Raw genomic sequence first — 22,950 nt, forward strand, 5'->3', positions numbered from 1 at the left:
CTCCTCCTCTTCTTCCTCCCAACCCTGATTAGTGGGTGATGTGTACCTTGAATATTTTTCTTTGAAGATTGAAACTTGTGTCACTCTTATTTTGTGTTTTGAATGGCTACTTTCATCATTACTCTCCTCTTCTTTTTCCTCCCAACCCTGATTAGTGGGTGGTGTGTACCTTGAATTTTTTTCTTTGATGATTGAAAATTTTGTCTCTTTTATTTTGTGTTTTGAATGGCTGCTTCCATCATTATTCCCCTCTTCTTTTTTCTTCTAACCCTGATTAGTGGGTGGTGTGTATCTTGAATGTTTTTCTTTGATGATTGAAACTTGTGTCACTCTTATTTCGTGTTTTGAATAGCTGCTTTCATCATTACTCCCTCTATTTTTCCTCGCAACCCTGATTAGTGGCTGATGTGTACCTTGAATGTTTTTCTTTGATGATTGAAACTTGTGTCGCATTTATTTTGCGTTTTGAATGGCTGCTTTCATCAAAACTCCCCTCTTCTTTTTGCTTCCACGCCTGATTAGTGGGTGGTGTGTACCTTGAATGTTTTTTTGATGATTGAACCTAATGTCTCTTTTATTTTGTGTTTTGAATGGCTGCTTTCATCATTACTCCCCTCTTCTTTTTCCTCCCAACCCTGATTAGTGTGTGGTATGTACCTTGAATGTTTTTCTACGATGATTGAAACTTGTGTCTCTTTCATTTTGTGTTTTGAATGGCTGCTTCCATCGTTAATCCCCTCTTCTTTTTTCTTCCAACCCTGATTAGTGGGTGGTGTGTCCCTTGAAAGTTTTTGTTTGATGATTGAAACTTGGGTCTCTTTTATTTTGTGTTTTGAATAGCTGCTTTCATCGTTACTCTCCTCTTCTTTTTCCTCCCAAACCTGATTAGTGGGTGGTGTGTACCTTGAATATTTTTCTATGATGATTGAAACTTGGGTCTCTTTTATTTTGTGTTTTGAATAGCTGCTTTCATCGTTACTCTCCTCTTCTTTTTCCTCCCACACCTGATTAGTAGATGGTGTGTACCTTGAATGTTTTTCTTTGATGATATAAACTTGTATCTCTCTAATTTTGTGTTTTGAATAGCTGCTTTCATCGTTACTCTCCTCTTCTTCTTCCTCCCAACCCTGATTAGTGGGTGGTGTGTACCTTGAATGTTTTTCTTTGATGATTGAAAATTGTGTCTCTTTTGTTTTGTGTTTTGAATGGCTGCTTCCATCGTTATTCCCCTCTTCTTTTTTCTTCCAACCCTGATTAGTGGGTGGTGTGTCCCTTGAAAGTTTTTGTTTGATGATTGAAACTCGTGTCTCTTTAGTTTTGTGTTTCTATGATGATTGAAACTTGGGTATCTTTTATTTTGTGTTTTGAATAGCTGCTTTCATCGTTACTCTCCTCTTCTTTTTCCTCCCACACCTGATTAGTAGATGGTGTGTACCTTGAATGTTTTTCTTTGATGATATAAACTTGAATCTCTCTAATTTTGTGTTTTGAATAGCTGCTTTCATCGTTACTCTCCTCTTCTTCTTCCTCCCAACCCTGATTAGTGGGTGGTGTGTACCTTGAATGTTTTTCTTTGATGATTGAAAATTGTGTCTCTTTTTTTTCCTCCCAAACCTGATTAGTGGGTGGTGTGTACCTTGAATTGAAACTTGGGTCTCTCTTATTTTGTGTTTTGAATAGCTGCTTTCATCGTTACTCTCCTCTTCTTTTTCCTCCCACACCTGATTAGTAGATGGTGTGTACCTTGAATGTTTTTCTTTGATGATATTGAAACTTGGGTCTCTTTTATTTTGTGTTTTGAATAGCTGCTTTCATCGTTACTCTCCTCTTCTTTTTCCTCCCACACCTGGTTAGTAGATGGTGTGTACCTTAAATGTTTTTCTTTGATGATATAAAATTGTATCTATCTAATTTTGTGTTTTGAATAGCTGCTTTCATCGTTACTCTCCTCTTCTTCTTCCTCCCAACCCTGATTAGTGGGTGGTGTGTACCTTGAATGTTTTTCTTTGATGACTGAAAATTGTGTCTCTTTTATTTTGTGCTTTGAATGGCTGCTTCCATCGTTATTCCCCTCTTCTTTTTTCTTCCAACCCTGATTAGTGGGTGGTGTGTCCCTTGAAAGTTTTTGTTTGATGATTGAAACTCGTGTCTCTTTAGTTTTGTGTTTTGAATGGCTGCTTTCATCATTAATCCGCTGTTCTTTTTCCGCCCAACCCTGATTAGTGGGTGGTGTGTACCTTGAATATTTTTCTTTGAAGATTGAAACTTGTGTCACTCTTATTTTGTGTTTTGAATGGCTACTTTCATCATTACTCCCCTCTTCTTTTTCCTCCCAAACCTGATTAGTGGGCGGTGTGTACCTTGAACATTTTTCTATGATGATTGAAACTTGGGTCTCTTTTATTTTGTGTTTTGAATAGCTGCTTTCATCGTTACTCTCCTCTTCTTTTTCCTCCCTAACTCGATTAGTGGGTGGTGTATACCTTGAATATTTTTCTATGATGATTGAAACTTGGGTCTGTTTTATTTTGTGTTTTGAATGGCTACTTTAATCATTACTCCCCTCTTCTTTTTCCTCCCAACCCTGATTAGTTGGTGGTGTGTACCTTGAATGTTTTTCTTTGATGATTGAAACTTGTGTCACTCTTATTTTGTGTTTTGAATAGCTGCGTTCACCAGTACTCCCCTCTTCTTTTTCCTGCCAACCCTGATTAGTGGGCGGTGTGTACCTTGAATGATTTTCTTTGAAGATTGAAACTTGTGTCACTCTTATTTTGTGTTTTGAATGGCTACTTTCATCATTACTCCCCTCTTCTTTTTCCTCCCAAATCCGATTAGTGGGTGGTGTGTACCTTGAATACTTTTCTATGATGATTGAAACTTGGGTCTCTTTTATTTTGTGTTTTGAATAGCTGCTTTCATCGTTACTCTCCTCTTCTTTTTCTTCCCAAACCTGATTAGTGGGTGGTGTGTACCTTGAATATTTTTCTATGATGATTGAAACCTGTGTCACTCTTATTTTGTGTTTTGAATGGCTGCTTTCATCAGTGCTCCTCTCTTCTTTTTCCTCCCAACCCTGATTAGTTGGTGATGTGTACCTTGAATGATTTTCTTTGAAGATTGAAACTTGTGTCACTCTTATTTTGTGTTTTGAATGGCTACTTTCATCATTACTCCCCTCTTCTTTTTCCTCCCAAACCTGATTAGTGGGTGGTGTGTACCTTGAATATTTTATCTATGATGATTGAAACTTGGGTCTCTTCTATTTTGTGTTTTGAATAGCTGCTTTCATCGTTACTCTCCTCTTCTTTTTCCTCCCAAACCTGATTAGTGGGTGGTGTGTACCTTAAATATTTTTCTATGATGATTGAAACTTGTGTCACTCTGATATTGTGTTTTGAATAGCTGCGTTCACCAGTACTCCCCTCTTCTTTTTCCTGCCAACCCTGATTAGTGGGCGGTGTGTACCTTGAATGATTTTCTTTGAAGATTGAAACTTGTGTCACTCTTATTTTGTGTTTTGAATGGCTACTTTCATCATTACTCCCCTCTTCTTTTTCCTCCCAAATCTGATTAGTGGGTGGTGTGTACCTTGAATATTTTTCAATGATGATTGAAACTTGGGTCTCTTTTATTTTGTGTTTTGAATAGCTGCTTTCATCGTTACTCTCCTCTTCTTTTTCCTCCCACACCTGATTAGTAGATGGTGTGTACCTTGAATGTTTTTCTTTGATGATACAAAATTGTATCTCTCTAATTTTGTGTTTTGAATAGCTGTTTTCATCGTTACTCTCCTCTTCTTCTTCCTCCCAACCCTGATTAGTGGGTGGTGTGTACCTTGAATGTTTTTCTTTGATGATTGAAAATTGTGTTTCTTTCATTTTGTGTTTTGAATGGCTGCTTCCATCGTTATTCCCCTCTTCTTTTTCTTCCAACCCTGATTAGTGGGTGGTGTGTCCCTTGAAAGTTTGTGTTTGATGATTGAAACTCGTGTCTCTTTAGTTTTGTGTTTTGAGTGGCTGCTTTCATCATAAATCCGCTGTTCTTTTTCCGCCCAACCCTGATTAGTGGGTGGTGTGTACCTTGAATATTTTCTTTGAAGATTGAAACTTGTGTCACTCTTATTTTGTGTTTTGAATGCCTACTTTCATCATTACTCCCCTCTTCTTTTTCCTCCCAAACCTGATTAGTGGGTGGTGTGTACCTTGAATATTTTTCTATGATGATTGAAACTTGGGTCGTTTTTATTTTGTGTTTTGAATAGCTGCTTTCATCGTTACTCTCCTCTTCTTTTTCCTCCCAAACCTGATTAGTGGGTGGTGTGTACCTTGAATATTTTTCTATGATGATTGAAACTTGGGTCTCTTTTATTTTGTGTTTTGAATGGCTACTTTACTCTTTACTCCCCTCTTCTTTTTCCTCCCAAACCTGATTAGTGGGTGGTGTGTACCTTGAATATTTTTCTATGATGATTGAAACTTGGGTCTCTTTTATTTTGTGTTTTGAATGGCTGCTTTCATCCTTAATCCGCTGTTCTTTTTCCGCCCAACCGTGATTAGTGGGTGGTGTGTACCTTGAATATTTTTCTTTGAAGATTGAAACTTGTGTCACTCTTATTTAGTGTTTTGAATGGCTACTTTCATCATTACTCCCCTCTTCTTTTTCCTCCCAACCCTGATTAGTGGGTGTTATGTACCTTGAATTTTTTTCTTTGATGATATAAACTTGTATCTCTCTAATTTTGTGTTTTGAATAGCTGCTTTCATCGTTACTCTCCTCTTCTTCTTCCTCCCACCACACCTGATTAGTCGGTGGTGTGTACCTTGAATGTTTTTGTTTGATGATTGAAACTCGTGTCTCTTTAGTTTTGTGTTTTGAATGGCTGCTTTCATCAATAATCCGCTGTTCTTTTTCCGCCCAACCCTGATTAGTGAGTGGTGTGTACCATGAATATTTTTCTTTGAAGATTGAAACTTGTGTCACTCTTATTTTGTGTTTTTAATGGCTACTTTCATCATTACTCCCCCTCTTCTTTTTCCTCCCAACCCTGATTAGTGGGTGGTATGTACCTTGAATGTTTTTCTTTGATGATTGAAACTTGTGCCACTCTTATTTCGTGTTTTGCATGGCTGGTTTCATCATAACCCCCTTCTTCTTTTTCCTCCCAAACCTGATTAGTGGGTGGTGTGTACCTTGAATATTTTTCTATGATGATTGAAACTTGTATCTCTCTAATTTTGTGTTTTGAATACCTGCTTTCATCGTTACTCTCCTCTTCTTCTTCCTCCCACCACACCTGATTAGTCGGTGGTGTGTACCTTGAATGTTTTTGTTTGATGATTGAAACTCGTGTCTCTTTAGTTTTGTGTTTTGAATGGCTGCTTTCATCAATAATCCGCTGTTCTTTTTCCGCCCAACCCTGATTAGTGGGTGGTGTGTACCTTGAATATTTTTCTTTGAAGATTGAAACTTGTGTCACTCTTATTTAGTGTTTTGAATGGCTACTTTCATCAATACTCCCCTCTTCTTTTTCCTCCCAACCCTGATTAGTGGGTGTTATGTACCTTGAATTTTTTTCTTTGATGATATAAACTTGTATCTCTCTATTTTTGTGTTTTGAATAGCTGCTTTCATCGTTACTCTCCTCTTCTTCTTCCTCCCACCACACCTGATTAGTCGGTGGTGTGTACCTTGAATGTTTTTGTTTGATGATTGAAACTCGTGTCTCTTTAGTTTTGTGTTTTGAATGGCTGCTTTCATCACTAATCCGCTGTTCTTTTTCCGCCCAACCCTGATTAGTGAGTGGTGTGTACCATGAATATTTTTCTTTGAAGATTGAAACTTGTGTCACTCTTATTTTGTGTTTTTAATGGCTACTTTCATCATTACTCCCCCTCTTATTTTCCCTCCCAACCCTGATTAGTGGGTGGTATGTACCTTGAATGTTTTTCTTTGATGATTGAAACTTGTGCCACTCTTATTTCGTGTTTTGCATGGCTGGTTTCATCATAACCCCCTTCTTCTTTTTCCTCCCAAACCTGATTAGTGGGTGGTGTGTACCTTGAATATTTTTCTATGATGATTGAAACTTGGGTCTCTTTTATTTTGTGTTTTGAATAGCTGCTTTCATTGTTACTCTCCTCTTCTTTTTCCTCCCACACCTGATTAGTAGATGGTGTGTACCTTGAATGTTTTTCTTTGATGATATAAACTTGTATCTCTCTAATTTTGTGTTTTGAATAGCTGCTGTCATCATTACTCCCCTCTTCTTTTTCCTCCCACACCGGATTAGTCGGTGGTGTGTACCTTGAATGTTTTTCTTTGATGATTGAAACTTGTGTCTCTTATATTTTGTGTTCTGAATAGCTGCTTTCATCATTACTCCCCTCTTCTTCCTCCTACCAACCCTGATTAGTGGGTGGTGTGTACCTTGAATGTTTTTCTTTGATGATTGAAAATTGTGTCTCTTTCATTTTGTGTTTTGAATAGCTGCTTCCATCGTTATTCCCCTCTTCTTTTTCTTCCAACCCGAATTAGTGGGTGGTGTGTCCCTTGAAAGTTTTTGTTTGATGATTGAAACTCGTGTCTCTTTAGTTTTGTGTTTTGAATGGCTGCTTTCATCATAAATCCGCTGTTCTTTTTCCGCCCAACCCTGATTAGTGGGTGGTGTGTACCTTGAATATTTTTCTTTGAAGATTGAAACTTGTGTCACTCTTATTTTGTGTTTTGAATGCCTACTTTCATCATTACTCCCTTCTTCTTTTTCCTCCCAAACCTGATTAGTGGGTGGTGTGTACCTTGAATTTTTTTCTATGATGATTGAAACTTGGGTCGTTTTTATTTTGTGTTTTGAATAGCTGCTTTCATCGTTACTCTCCTCTTCTTTTTCCTCCCAAACCTGATTAGTGGGTGGTGTGTACCTTGAATATTTTTCTATGATGATTGAAACTTGGGTCTCTTTTATTTTATGTTTTGAATGGCTACTTTACTCTTTACTCCCCTCTTCTTTTTCCTCCCAAACCTGATTAGTGGGTGGTGTGTACCTTGAATATTTTTCTATGATGATTGAAACTTGGGTCTCTTGTATTTTGTGTTTTGAATGGCTGCTTTCATCCTTAATCCGCTGTTCTTTTTCCGCCCAACCCTGATTAGTGGCTGGTGTGTACCTTGAATATTTTTCTTTGAAGATTGAAACTTGTGTCACTCTTATTTAGTGTTTTGAATGGCTACTTTCATCATTACTCCCCTCTTCTTTTTCCTCCCAGCCCTGATTAGTGGGTGGTGTGTACCTTGAATATTTTTCTATGATGATTGAAACTTGGGTCTCTTTTATTTTGTGTTTTGAATAGCTGCTTTCATCGTTACTCTCCTCTTCTTTTTCCTCCCACACCTGATTAGTAGATGGTGTGTACCTTGAATGTTTTTCTTTGATGATATAAACTTGTATCTCTCTAATTTTGTGTTTTGAATAGCTGCTGTCATCATTACTCCCCTCTTCTTTTTCCTCCCACACCGGATTAGTCGGTGGTGTGTACCTTGAATGTTTTTCTTTGATGATTGAAACTTGTGTCTCTTTTATTTTGTGTTCTGAATAGCTGCTTTCATCATTACTCCCCTCTTCTTCCTCCTACCAACCCTGATTAGTGAGTGGTGTGTACCATGGATATTTTTCTTTGATGATTGAAACGTGTGTCTCTTTTATTTTGTATTTTGAATAGCTGCTTTCATCGTTACTCTCCTCTTCTTTTTCCTCCCAACCCTGATTAGTGGGTGGTGTGTACCTTGAATAATTTTCTATGATGATTGAAACTTGGGTCTCTTTTATTTTGTGTGTTGAATAGCTGCCTTCATCGTTACTCTCCTCTTATTTTTCCTCCCACACCTGATTAGTAGATGGTGTGTACCTTGAATGTTTTTCTTTGATGATATAAACTTGTATCTCTCTAATTTTGTGTTTTGAATAGCTGCTGTCATCATTACTCCCCTCTTCTTTTTCCTCCCACACCGGATTAGTCGGTGGTGTGTACCTTGAATGTTTTTCTTTGATGATTGAAACTTGTGTCTCTTTTATTTTGTGTTCTGAATAGCTGCTTTCATCATTACTCCCCTCTTCTTCCACCTACCAACCCTGATTAGTGAGTGGTGTGTACCATGGATATTTTTCTTTGATGATTGAAACGTGTGTCTCTTTTATTTTGTATTTTGAATAGCTGCTTTCATCGTTACTCTCCTCTTCTTTTTCCTCCCAACCCTGATTAGTGGGTGGTGTGTACCTTGAATGTTTTTTCTTGATGATTGAAAATTGTGTCTCTCGTTTATTTGTATTTTGAATGGCTGCTTTTATCATTATTCCCCTCTTCTTTTTCCTTCCCACCCTGATTAGTGGGTGGTGTGTACCTTGAATATTTTTCTATGATGATTGAAACTTGGGTCTCTTTTATTTTGTGTTTTGAATAGCTGCTTTCATCGTTACTCTACTCTTCTTTTTCCTCCCAACCCTGATTAGTGGGTGGTGTGTACCTTGAATGTTTTTCTTGATGATTGAAAATTGCGTCTCTCGTTTATTTTGTATTTTGAATGGCTGCTTTTATCATTATTCCCCTCTTCTTTTTCCTTCCCACCCTGACTAGTGGGTGGTGTGTACCTTGAATATTTTTCTTTGATGATTGAAACTTGTGTCTCTTTTGTTTTGTATTTTGAATAGCTGCTGTCATCATTACTCCCCTCTTCTTTTTCCTCCCACACCGGATTAGTCGCTGGTGTGTACCTTGAATGTTTTTCTTTGATGATTGAAACTTGTGTCTCTTTTATTTTGTGTTCTGAATAGCTGCTTTCATCATTACTCACCTCTTCTTCCTCCTACCAACCCTGATTAGTGGGTGGTGTGTACCATGGATGTTTTTTTTTTGATGATTGAAACTTGTGTCTCTTTTATTTTGTATTTTGAATAGCTGCTGTCATCATACCTCCCCTCTTCTTTTTCCTCGTGCCACACCTGATTAGTCGGTGGTGTGTACCTTGAATGTTTTTGTTTGATGGTTGAAATTGTGTCTCTCTTTCATTTTGTATTTTGAATGGCTGCTTTTATCATAATTCCCCTCTTCTTTTTCCTTCCCACCCTGATTAGTGGGTGGTGTGTACCTTGAATATTTTTCTTTGATGATTGAAACTTGTGTCTCTTTTGTTTTGTATTTTGAATAGCTGCTGTCATTATTACTCCCCTCTTCTTCTTCCTCCCACACCGGATTAGTCGGTGGTGTGTACCTTGAAAGTTTTTCTTTGATGATTGAAACTTGTGTCTCTTTTATTTTGTGTTCTGAATAGCTGCTTTCATCATTACTCCCCTCTTCTTCCTCCTACCAACCCTGATTAGTGGGTGGTGCGTACCATGGATGTTTTCTTTGATGATTGAAACTTGTGTGACTCTTATTTTGTGTTTTGAATAGCTGCTTTCATCGTTACTCCCCTCTTCTTTCTCCTCCCAACCCCGATTGGTGGGTGGTGTGTACCTTGAATGTTTTTCTTTAATGATTGAAACTTCAGTCACTCTTATTTCGTGTTTTGAATAGCTGCTTTCTTCATTACTCTCCTCTTTTTTTCCTCGCAACTCTGCTTAGTGGCTGGTGTGTACCTTGAATGTTTTTCTTTGATGATTGAAACTTGTGTCTCTTTTATTTTGTATTTTGAATAGCTGCTGTCATCATACCTCCCCTCTTCTTTTTCCTCCCACACCTGATTAGTTGATGGTGTGTACCTTGAATGTCTTTGTTTGATGATTGAAACTTGTCTCTTTAGTTTTGTGTATTAAATGGCTGCTTTCATCATTAATCCGCTGTTCTTTTTCCGCCCAACCCTGATTAGTGGGTGGTGTGTACCTTGAATACTTTTCTTTGATGATTGAAAATTGTGTCTCTCTTTTATTTTGTACTTTGAATGGCTGTTTTCATCATTATTCCCCTCTTCTTTTTCCTTCCAACCATGATTAGCGGGTGTCGTGTACCTTGAATGTTTTTCTTTGATGATTGAAACTTGTGTCTCTTTTTTTTTGTATTTTGAATAGCTGCTGTCATCATTACTCCCCTCTTCTTTTTCCTCCCACAGCGTATTGGTCGGTGGTGTGTACCTTGAACGTTTTTCTTTGATGATTGAAACTTGTTTTTCTCTTTTTTTTGTGTTCTGAATAGCTGCTTTCATCATTACTCCCCTCTTCTTCCTCCTGCCAACCCTGATTAGTGGGTGGTGTGTACCATGAATGTTTTTCTTTGATGATTGAAACTCGTGTCTCTATAATTTTGTGTTTTGAATGGCTGCTTTCATCAACCTCCCCTCTTCTTTTTCCTCCCACCACACCTGATTAGTCGGTGGTGTGTACCTTGAATGTTTTTGTTTGATGATTGAAACTCGTGTCTCTATAATTTTGTGTTTTGAATGGCTGTTTTCATCATTAATCCCCTCTTTTTTTCCTCGCAATCCTGATTAGTGGCTGGTGTGTACCTTGAATGTTTTTCTTTGATGATTGAAACTTGTGTCTCTTTTATTTTGTATTTTGAATAGCTGCTGTCATCATACCTCCCCTCTTCTTTTCCCTCCCACACCTGATTAGTTGATGGTGTGTACCTTGAATGTTTTTGTTTGATGATTGAAACTTGTCTCTTTAGTTTTGTGTATTGAATGGCTGCTTTCATCATTATTCCGCTGTTCTTTTACCTCCCAACCCTGATTAGTGGGTGGTGTGTACCTTGAATGATTTTCTTTGATGATTGAAACTTGTTTTTCTCTTTTTTGTGGGTTCTGAATAGCTGCTGTCATCATACCTCCCCTCTTCTTTTTCCTCCCACACCTGATTAGTTGATGGTGTGTACCTTGAATGTTTTTGTTTGATGATTGAAACTTGTCTCTTTAGTTTTGTGTATTGAATGGCTGCTTTCATCATTAATCCGCTGTTCTTTTTCCGCCCAACCCTGATTAGTTGATGGTGTGTACCTTGAATACTTTTCTTTGAAGATTGAAACTTGTGTCATTCTTATTTTGTGTTTTGAATGGCTACTTTCATCATTACTACCCTCTTCTTTTACCTCCCAACCCTGATTAGTGGGTGGTGTGTACCTTGAATGATTTTCTTTGATGATTGAAAATTGTGTCTCTCTTTTATTTTGTACTTTGAATGGCTGTTTTCATCATTATTCCCCTCTTCTTTTTCCTTCCATCCCTGATTAGCGGGTGGCGTGTACCTTGAATGTTTTTCTTTGATGATTCAAACTTGTGTCTCTTTTATTTTGTATTTTGAATAGCTGCTGTCATCATTACTCCCCTCTTCTTTTTCCTCCCACACCGTACTGGTCGGTGGTGTGTACCTTGAATGTTTTTCTTTGATGATTGAAACTTGTTTTTCTCTTTTTTGTGGGTTCTGAACAGCTGCTGTCATCATACCTCCCCTCTTCTTTTTCCTCCCACACCTGATTAGTTGATGGTGTGTACCTTGAATGTTTTTGTTTGATGATTGAAACTTGTCTCTTTAGTTTTGTGTATTGAATGGCTGCTTTCATCATTAATCCGCTGTTCTTTTTCCGCCCAACCCTGATTAGTGGGTGGTGTGTACCATGAATGTTTTTCTTTGATGATTGAATTTGTGTCATTCTTATTTCGTGTTTTGAATAGCTGCTTTCATCATTACTCCCCTCTTTTTTTCCTCGCAACCCTGATTAGTGGCTGGTGTGTACCTTGAATGTTTTTCTTTGATGATTGAAACTTGTGTCTTATTTATTTTGCGTTTTATTTTGCGTTTTAAATTTGTCTCTTTTTTTTGTATTTTGAATAGCTGCTGTCATCATACCTCCCCTCTTCTTTTTCCTCCCACCACACCTGATTAGTCGGTGGTGTGTACCTTGAATGTTTTTGTTTGATGATTGAAACTCGTGTCTCTTTAGTTTTGTGTTTTGAATGGCTGCTTTCATCATTAACCCGCTGTTCTTATTCCGCCCAACCCTGATTAGTGAGTGGTGTGTACCTTGAATATTTTTCTTTGAAGATTGAAACTTATGTCACTCTTATTTTGTGATTTGAAAGGCTACTTTCATCATTACTCCACTCTTCTTTTTCCTCCCAACCCTGATTAGTGGGTGGTATGTACCTTGAATGTTTTTCTTTGATGATTGAAACTTGTGTCACTCTTATTTCGTGTTTTGCATGGCTGCTTTCATCATAACCCCCTTCTTCTTTTTCCTCCCAAACCTGATTAGTGGGTGGTGTGTACCTTGAATATTTTTCTATAATGATTGAAACTTGGGTCTCTTTTATTTTGTGTTTTGAATAGCTGCTTTCATCGTTACTCTCCTTTTCTTTTTCCTCCCACACCTGATTAGTAGATGGTGTGTACCTTGAATGTTTTTCTTTGATGATATAAACTTGTATTTCTCTAATTTTGTGTTTTGAATAGCTGCTTTCATCGTTACTCTCCTCTTCTTTTTCCTCCCACACCTGATTAGTAGATGGTGTGTACCTTGAATGTTTTTCTTTGATGATATAAACTTGTATTTCTCTAATTTTGTGTTTTGAATGGCTGCTGTCATCATTACTCCCCTCTTCTTTTTCCTCCCACACTGGATTAGTCGGTGGTGTGTACCTTGAATGTTTTCTTTGATGATTGAAACTTGTGTCTCTTTTATTTTGTGTTCTGAATAGCTGCTTTCATCATTACTCCCCTCTTCTTCCTCCTACCAACCCTGATTAGTGGGTGGTGTGTACCATGGATGTTTTTCTTTGATGATTGAAACTTGTGTCTCTTTTATTTTGTATTTTGAATAGCTGCTGTCATCATACCTCCCCTCTTCTTTTTCCTCCCACCACACCTGATCAGTCGGTGGTGTGTACCTTGAATGTTTTTGTTTGATGGTTGAAAATTGTATCTTTCTTTTATTTTGTATTTTGAATGGCTGCTTTTATCATTATTCCCCTCTTCTTTTTCCTTCCCACCCTGATTAGTGGGTGCCGTGTACCTTGAATATTTTTCTTTGATGATTGAAACTTGTGTCTCTTTTATTTTGTATTTTGAATAGCTGCTGTCATCATTACTCCCCTCTTCTTTTTCCTCCCACACCGGATTAGTCGGTGGTGTGTACCTTGAATGTTTTTCTTTGATGATTGAAACTTGTGTCTCTTTTATTTTGTGTTCTGAATGGCTGCTTTCATAATTCCTCCCCTCTTCTTCCTCCTACCAACCCTGATTAATGGGTGGTGTGTACCATGGATGTTTTTCTTTGATGATTGAAACTTGTGTGACTCTTATTTTGTGTTTTGAATAGCTGCTTTCATCGTTACTCCCCTCCTCTTGTTTCTCCTCCCAACCCTGATTGGTGGGTGGTGTGTACCTTGAATGTTTTTCTTTGATGATTGAAACTTCAGTCACTCTTATTTCGTGTTTTGAACAGCTGCTTTCATCATTACTCCCCTCTTTTTTTCCTCGCAACCCTGCTCAGTGGCTGGTGTGTACCTTGAATGTTTTTCTTTGATGATTGAAACTTGTGTCTCTTTTATTTTGTATTTTGAATAGCTGCTGTCATCATACCTCCCCTCTTCTTTTTGCTCCCACACCTGATTAGTTGATGGTGTGTACCTTGAATGTTTTTGTTTGATGATTGAAACTTGTGTCATTGTTATTTTGTGTTTTGAATGGCTACTTTCATCATTACTACCCTCTTCTTTTTCCTCCCAACCCTGATTAGTGTCTCTCTTTTATTTTGTATTTTGAATGGCTGTTTTCATCATTATTCCCCTCTTCTTTTTCATTCCAACCCTGATTAGCGGGTGTCGTGTACCTTGAATGTTTTTCTTCGATGATTGAAACTTGTGTCTCTTTTATTTTGTATTTTGAATAGCTGCTGTCATCATTACTCCCCTCTTCTTTTTCCTCCCACACCGTATTAGTCGGTGGTGTGTACCTTGAATGTTTTTCTTTGATGATTGAAACTTGTTTTTCTCTTTTTTTTTGTGTTCTGAATAGCTGATTTCATCATTACTCCCCTCTTCTTCCTCCTCCCAACCCTGATTAGTGGGTGGTGTGTACCATGAATGTTTTTCTTTGATGATTGAAACTTGTGTCATTCTTATTTCGTGTTTTGAATAGCTGCTTTTATCATTACTAACCTCTAATTTTCCTCGCAACCCTGATTAGTGGCTGGTGAGTACCTTGAAAGTTTTTCTTTGATGATTGAAACTTGTTTCTCATTTATTTTGCGTTTTAAATGGCTGCTTTCATCAATACTTCCCTCTTCTTTTTCCTCCCACACCTGATTAGTCGATGGTGTGTACCTTGAATGTTTTTGTTTGATGATTGAAACTTGTGTCTCTTTAGTTTTGTGTTTTGAATGGCTGCTTTAATCATTAATCCGCTGTTCTTTTTCCGCCCAACCCTGATTAGTGGGTGGTGTGTACCTTGAATATTTTTCTTTGAAGATTGAAACTTGTGTCATTCTTATTTTGTGTTTTGAATGGCTACTTTCATCATTACTGCCCTCTTCTTTTTCCTCCCAACCCTGATTAGTGGGTGGTGCGTACCTTGATTGATTTTCTTTGATGATTGAAAATTGTGTCTCTCTTTTATTTTGTATTTTGAATGGCTGCTTTCATCATTATTCCCCTCTTCTTTTTCCTTCCAACCCTGATTAGTGGGTGTCGTGTACCTTGAATGTTTTTTTGGTGATTGTAACTTGTGTCTCTTTTATTTTGTATTTTGAATAGCTGCTGTCATCATTACTCCCCTCTTCTTTTTCCTCCCACACCGTATTAGTCGGTGGTGTGTATCTTGAATGTTTTTCTTTGATGATTGAAACTTGTGTCTCTTTTTTTGTGTTCTGAATAGCTGCTTTCATCATTACTCCCCTCTTCTTCCTCCTCCCAACCCTGATTGGTGGGTGGTGTGTACCATGAATGTTTTTCTTTGATGATTGAAACTTGTTTCTCATTTATTTTGCGTTTTAAATGGCTGCTTTCATCAATACTTCCCTCTTCTTTTTCCTCCCACACCTGATTAGTCGATGGTGTGTACCTTGAATGTTTTTGTTTGATGATTGAAACTTGTGTCTCTTTAGTTTTGTGTTTTGAATGGCTGCTTTAATCATTAATCCGCTGTTCTTTTTCCGCCCAACCCTGATTAGTGGGTGGTGTGTACCTTGAATATTTTTCTTTGAAGATTGAAACTTGTGTCATTCTTATTTTGTGTTTTGAATGGCTACTTTCATCATTACTGCCCTCTTCTTTTTCCTCCCAACCCTGATTAGTGGGTGGTGCGTACCTTGATTGATTTTCTTTGATGATTGAAAATTGTGTCTCTCATTTATTTTGTATTTTGAATGGCTGCTTTCATCATTATTCCCCTCTTCTTTTTCCTTCCAACCCTGATTAGTGGGTGTCGTGTACCTTGAATGTTTTTTTGATGATTGTAACTTGTGTCTCTTTTATTTTGTATTTTGAATAGCTGCTGTCATCATTACTCCCCTCTTCTTTTTCCTCCCACACCGTATTAGTCGGTGGTGTGTATCTTGAATGTTTTTCTTTGATGATTGAAACTTGTGTCTCTTTTTTTGTGTTCTGAATAGCTGCTTTCATCATTACTCCCCTCTTCTTCCTCCTCCCAACCCTGATTGGTGGGTGGTGTGTACCATGAATGTTTTTCTTTGATGATTGAAACTTGTGTCATTCTTATTTCGTGTTTTGAATAGCTGCTTTCATCAATACTCCCCTCTTTTTTTCCTCGCAACCCTGATTAATGGCTGGTGTGTACCTTGAATGTTTTTCTTTGATGATTGAAACTTGTGTCTCTTTTATTTTGTGTTTTAAATGGCTGCTTTCATCATTACTCCCCCTTCTTTTTCCTCCCAACCCTGATTAGTGGGTGGTGTGTACCTTGAATGTTTTCCTTTGATGATTGAAACTTGCATCTGTTTTTTTTTGTGTTTTGAATGGCTGCTTTCATCCTTACTCCCCTCTTATTCTTCCTCCCAACCCTGATTAGTGGGTGGTGTGTATCTTGAATGTTTTTCTTTGATGATTGAAACTTGTGCCACTCTTTTTTTGTGTTTTGCATGGCTGTTTTCATCATAACCCCTTTCTTCTTTTTCCTCCCAAACCTGATTAATGGGTGGTGTGTACCTTGATTGTTTTTCTTTGATGATTGAAGCTTGTGTCTCTGTTATTTTGTGTTTTGAATGGCTGCTTTCATCCTTTCTCCCCTCTTCTTTTTCCTCCCAGCCCTGATTAGTGGGTGGTATGTACCTTGAATGTTTTTCTTTGATGATTGAAACTTGTGCCACTCTTTTTTTGTGTTTTGCATGGCTGCTTTCATCATAACCCCTTTCTTCTTTTTCCTCCCAAACCTGATTAGTGGGTGGTGTGTACCTTGAATGTTTTTCTTTGATGATTGAAGCTTGTGTCTCTTTTGTTTTGTGTTTTGAGTAGCTGCTTTCATCGCTGCTCTGACTTCTTTTTCCTCCCACATCTGATTTGTAGGTGGTGTGTACCTTGAATGTTTTTCTTTGATGGTATAAAAACTTGTATCTTTTTAATTTTGTGTTTTCAATAGCTACTTTCATCATTACTGCACTCTTCTTTTTCCTCCCAACCCTGATTAGTGGGTGGTGTGTACCTTGAATGATTTTCTTTGATGATTGAAAATTGTGTCTCTTTTTTATTTTGTATTTTGAATGGCTGTTTTCATCATTATTCCCCTCTTCTTTTTCATTCCAACCCTGATTAGCGGGTGTCGTGTACCTTGAATGTTTTTCTTCGATGATTGAAATTTGTGTCTCTTTTATTTTGTATTTTGAATAGCTGCTGTCATCATTACTCCCCTCTTCTTTTTCCTCCCACACCGTATTAGTCGGTGGTGTGTACCTTGAATGTTTTTCTTTGATGATTGAAACTTGTTTTTCTCTTTTTTGTGTGTTCTGAATAGCTGCTTTCATCATTACTCCCCTCTTCTTCCTCCTCCCAACCCTGATTAGTGGGTGGTGTGTACCATGAATGTTTTTCTTTGATGATTGAAACTTGTGTCATTCTTATTTCGTGTTTTGAATAGCTGCTTTTATCATTACTCCCCTCTAATTTTCCTCGCAACCCTGATTAGTGGCTGGTGAGTACCTTGAATGTTTTTCTTTGATGATTGAAACTTGTTTCTCATTTATTTTGCGTTTTAAATGGCTGCTTTCATCAATACTTCCCTCTTCCTTTTCCTCCCACACCTGATTAGTCGATGGTGTGTACCTTGAATGTTTTTGTTTGATGATTGAAACTTGTGTCTCTTTAGTTTTGTGTTTTGAATGGCTGCTTTAATCATTAATCCGCTGTTCTTTTTCCGCCCAACCCTGATTAGTGGGTGGTGTGTACCTTGAATAATTTTCTTTGAACATTGAAACTTGTGTCATTCTTATTTTGTGTTTTGAATGGCTACTTTCATCATTACTGCCCTCTTCTTTTTCCTCCCAACCCTGATTAGTGGGTGGTGCGTACCTTGAATGATTTTCTTTGATGATTGAAAATTGTGTCTCTCTTTTATTTTGTATTTTGAATGGCTGCTTTCATCATTATTCCCCTCTTCTTTTTCCTTCCAACCCTGATTAGTGGGTGTCGTGTACCTTGAATGTTTTTCTTCGATGATTGAAACTTGTGTCTCTTTTATTTTGTATTTTGAATAGCTGCTGTCATCATTACTCCCCTCTTCTTTTTCCTCCCACACCGTATTAGTCGGTGGTGTGTACCTTGAATGTTTTTCTTTGATGATTGAAACTTGTTTTTCTCTTTTTTGTGTGTTCTGAATAGCTGCTTTCATCATTACTCCCCTCTTCTTCCTCCTCCCAACCCTGATTAGTGGGTGGTGTGTACCATGAATGTTTTTCTTCGATGATTGAAACTTGTGTCATTCTTATTTCGTGTTTTGAATAGCTGCTTTTATCATTACTCCCCTCTATTTTTCCTCGCAACCCTGATTAGTGGCTGGTGAGTACCTTGAATGTTTTTCTTTGATGATTGAAACTTGTTTCTCATTTATTTTGCGTTTTAAATGGCTGCTTTCATCAATACTTCCCTCTTCCTTTTCCTCCCACACCTGATTAGTCGATGGTGTGTACCTTGAATGTTTTTATTTGATGATTGAAACTTGTGTCTCTTTAGTTTTGTGTTTTGAATGGCTGCTTTAATCATTAATCCGCTGTTCTTTTTCCGCCCAACCCTGATTAGTGGGTGGTGTGTACCTTGAATATTTTTCTTTGAAGATTGAAACTTGTGTCATTCTTATTTTGTGTTTTGAATGGCTACTTTCATCATTACTGCCCTCTTCTTTTTCCTCCCAACCCTGATTAGTGGGTGGTGCGTACCTTGAATGATTTTCTTTGATGATTGAAAATTGTGTCTCTCTTTTATTTTGTATTTTGAATGGCTGCTTTCATCATTATTCCCCTCTTCTTTTTCCGTCCAACCCTGATTAGTGGGTGTCGTGTACCTTGAATGTTTTTTTTTGATGATTGTAACTTGTGTCTCTTTTATTTTGTATTTTGAATAGCTGCTGTCATCATTATTCCCCTCTTCTTTTTCCTCCCACACCGTATTAGTCGGTGGTGTGTATCTTGAATGTTTTTCTTTGATGATTGAAACTTGTGTCTCTTTTTTTGTGTTCTGAATAGCTGCTTTCATCATTACTCCCCTCTTCTTCCTCCTCCCAACCCTGATTGGTGGGTGGTGTGTACCATGAAAGTTTTTCTTTGATGATTGAAACTTGTGTCATTCTTATTTCGTGTTTTGAATAGCTGCTTTCATCATTACTCCCCTCTTTTTTTCCTCGCAACCCTGATTAATGGCTGGTGTGTACCTTGAATGTTTTTCTTTGATGATTGAAACTTGTGTCTCATTTATTTTGCGTTTTAAATGGCTGCTTTCATCAATACTTCCCTCTTCTTTTTGCTCCCACAACTGATTAGTGGGTGGTGTGTACCTTGATTGGTTTTTTGATGATTGAAACTTGTGTCTCTTTTATTTTGTGTTTTAAATGGCTGCTTTTATCATTACCCCCCCTTCTTTTTCCTCCCAACCCTGATTAGTGGGTGGTGTGTACCTTGAATCTTTTCCTTTGATGATTGAAACTTGCATCTGTTTTTTTTTTGAGTTTTGAATGGCTGCTTTCATCCTTACTCCCCTCTTACTCTTCCTCCCAACCCTGATTAGTGGGTGGTGTGTATCTTGAATGTTTTTCTTTGATGATTGAAACTTGTGCCACTCTTTTTTTGTGTTTTGCATGGCTGCTTTCATCATAACCCCTTTCTTCTTTATCCTCCCAAACCTGATTAGTGGGTGGTGTGTACCTTGAATGTTTTTCTTTGATGATTGAGCTTGTGTCTCTGTTATTTTGTGTTTTGAATGGCTGCTTTCATCCTTACTCCCCTCTTCTTTTTCCTCCCAGCCCTGATTAGTGGGTGGTATGTACCTTGAATGTTTTTCTTTGATGATTGAAACTTGTGTCTCAATAATTTTGTATTTTGAATAGCTGCTGTCATCATTACTCCCCTCTTCTTTTTCCTCCCACACCGTATTAGTCGGTGGTGTGTATCTTGAATGTTTTTCTTTGATGATTGAAACTTGTGTCTCTTTTTTTGTGTTCTGAATAGCTGCTTTCATCATTACTCCCCTCTTCTTCCTCCTCCCAACCCTGATTGGTGGGTGGTGTGTACCATGAATGTTTTTCTTTGATGATTGAAACTTGTTTCATTCTTATTTCGTGTTTTGAATAGCTGCTTTCATCATTACTCCCCTCTTTTTTTCCTCGCAACCCTGAGTAATGGCTGGTGTGTACCTTGAATGTTTTTCTTTGATGATTGAAACTTGTGTCTCATTTATTTTGCGTTTTAAATGGCTGCTTTCATCAATACTTCCCTCTTCTTTTTGCTCCCACAACTGATTAGTGGGTGGTGTGTACCTTGATTGGTTTTTTGATGATTGAAACTTGTGTCTCTTTTATTTTGTGTTTTGAATGGCTGCTTTCATCCTTACTCCCCTCTTATTCTTCCTCCCAACCCTGATTAGTGGGTGGTGTGTATCTTGAATGTTTTTCTTTGATGATTGAAACTTGTGCCACTCTTTTTTTGTGTTTTGCATGGCTGCTTTCATCATAACCCCTTTCTTCTTTATCCTCCCAAACCTGATTAGTGGGTGGTGTGTACCTTGAATGTTTTTTTTTGATGATTGAAGCTTGTGTCTCTGTTATTTTGTGTTTTGAATGGCTGCTTTCATCCTTACTCCCCTCTTCTTTTTCCTCCCAGCCCTGATTAGTGGGTGGTATGTACCTTGAATGTTTTTCTTTGATGATTGAAATTTGTGTCACTCTTTTTTTGTGTTTTGCATGGCTGCTTTCATCATAACCCCTTTCTTCTTTTTCCTCCCAAACCTGATTAGTGGGTGGTGTGTACCTTGAATGTTTTTCTTTGATGATTGAAGCTTGTGTCTCTTTTATTTTGTGTTTTGAGTAGCTGCTTTCATCGCTGCTCTGACTTCTTTTTCCTCCCACACCTGATTTGTAGGTGGTGTGTACCTTGAATGTTTTTCTTTGATGGTATAAACTTGTATTTTTTTAATTTTGTGTTTTGAATAGCTACTTTCATCATTACTGCACTCTTCTTTTTCCTCCCAACCCTGACTAGTGGGTGGTGTGTACCTTGAATGATTTTCTTTGATGATTGAAAATTGTGTCTCTTTTTTATTTTGTATTTTGAATGGCTGTTTTCATCATTATTCCCCTCTTCTTTTTCATTCCAACCCTGATTAGCGGGTGTCGTGTACCTTGAATGTTTTTCTTCGATGATTGAAATTTGTGTCTCTTTTATTTTGTATTTTGAATAGCTGCTGTCATCATTACTCCCCTCTTCTTTTTCCTCCCACACCGTATTAGTCGGTGGTGTGTACCTTGAATGTTTTTCTTTGATGATTGAAACTTGTTTTTCTCTTTTTTGTGTGTTCTGAATAGCTGCTTTCATCATTACTCCCCTCTTCTTCCTCCTCCCAACCCTGATTAGTGGGTGGTGTGTACCATGAATGTTTTTCTTTGATGATTGAAACTTGTGTCATTCTTATTTCGTGTTTTGAATAGCTGCTTTTATCATTACTCCCCTCTAATTTTCCTCGCAACCCTGATTAGTGGCTGGTGAGTACCTTGAATGTTTTTCTTTGATGATTGAAACTTGTTTCTCATTTATTTTGCGTTTTAAATGGCTGCTTTCATCAATACTTCCCTCTTCCTTTTCCTCCCACACCTGATTAGTCGATGGTGTGTACCTTGAATGTTTTTGTTTGATGATTGAAACTTGTGTCTCTTTAGTTTTGTGTTTTGAATGGCTGCTTTAATCATTAATCCGCTGTTCTTTTTCCGCCCAACCCTGATTAGTGGGTGGTGTGTACCTTGAATAATTTTCTTTGAACATTGAAACTTGTGTCATTCTTATTTTGTGTTTTGAATGGCTACTTTCATCATTACTGCCCTCTTCTTTTTCCTCCCAACCCTGATTAGTGGGTGGTGCGTACCTTGAATGATTTTCTTTGATGATTGAAAATTGTGTCTCTCTTTTATTTTGTATTTTGAATGGCTGCTTTCATCATTATTCCCCTCTTCTTTTTCCTTCCAACCCTGATTAGTGGGTGTCGTGTACCTTGAATGTTTTTCTTCGATGATTGAAACTTGTGTCTCTTTTATTTTGTATTTTGAATAGCTGCTGTCATCATTACTCCCCTCTTCTTTTTCCTCCCACACCGTATTAGTCGGTGGTGTGTACCTTGAATGTTTTTCTTTGATGATTGAAACTTGTTTTTCTCTTTTTTGTGTGTTCTGAATAGCTGCTTTCATCATTACTCCCCTCTTCTTCCTCCTCCCAACCCTGATTAGTGGGTGGTGTGTACCATGAATGTTTTTCTTTGATGATTGAAACTTGTGTCATTCTTATTTCGTGTTTTGAATAGCTGCTTTTATCATTACTCCCCTCTATTTTTCCTCGCAACCCTGATTAGTGGCTGGTGAGTACCTTGAATGTTTTTCTTTGATGATTGAAACTTGTTTCTCATTTATTTTGCGTTTTAAATGGCTGCTTTCATCAATACTTCCCTCTTCCTTTTCCTCCCACACCTGATTAGTCGATGGTGTGTACCTTGAATGTTTTTATTTGATGATTGAAACTTGTGTCTCTTTAGTTTTGTGTTTTGAATGGCTGCTTTAATCATTAATCCGCTGTTCTTTTTCCGCCCAACCCTGATTAGTGGGTGGTGTGTACCTTGAATATTTTTCTTTGAAGATTGAAACTTGTGTCATTCTTATTTTGTGTTTTGAATGGCTACTTTCATCATTACTGCCCTCTTCTTTTTCCTCCCAACCCTGATTAGTGGGTGGTGCGTACCTTGAATGATTTTCTTTGATGATTGAAAATTGTGTCTCTCTTTTATTTTGTATTTTGAATGGCTGCTTTCATCATTATTCCCCTCTTCTTTTTCCGTCCAACCCTGATTAGTGGGTGTCGTGTACCTTGAATGTTTTTTTTTGATGATTGTAACTTGTGTCTCTTTTATTTTGTATTTTGAATAGCTGCTGTCATCATTATTCCCCTCTTCTTTTTCCTCCCACACCGTATTAGTCGGTGGTGTGTATCTTGAATGTTTTTCTTTGATGATTGAAACTTGTGTCTCTTTTTTTGTGTTCTGAATAGCTGCTTTCATCATTACTCCCCTCTTCTTCCTCCTCCCAACCCTGATTGGTGGGTGGTGTGTACCATGAAAGTTTTTCTTTGATGATTGAAACTTGTGTCATTCTTATTTCGTGTTTTGAATAGCTGCTTTCATCATTACTCCCCTCTTTTTTTCCTCGCAACCCTGATTAATGGCTGGTGTGTACCTTGAATGTTTTTCTTTGATGATTGAAACTTGTGTCTCATT

This window comes from Symsagittifera roscoffensis, chromosome 5, assembly GCF_963678635.1.
Source record: "Symsagittifera roscoffensis chromosome 5, txSymRosc1.1, whole genome shotgun sequence".
Classification (NCBI taxonomy): domain Eukaryota; kingdom Metazoa; phylum Xenacoelomorpha; order Acoela; family Convolutidae; genus Symsagittifera; species Symsagittifera roscoffensis.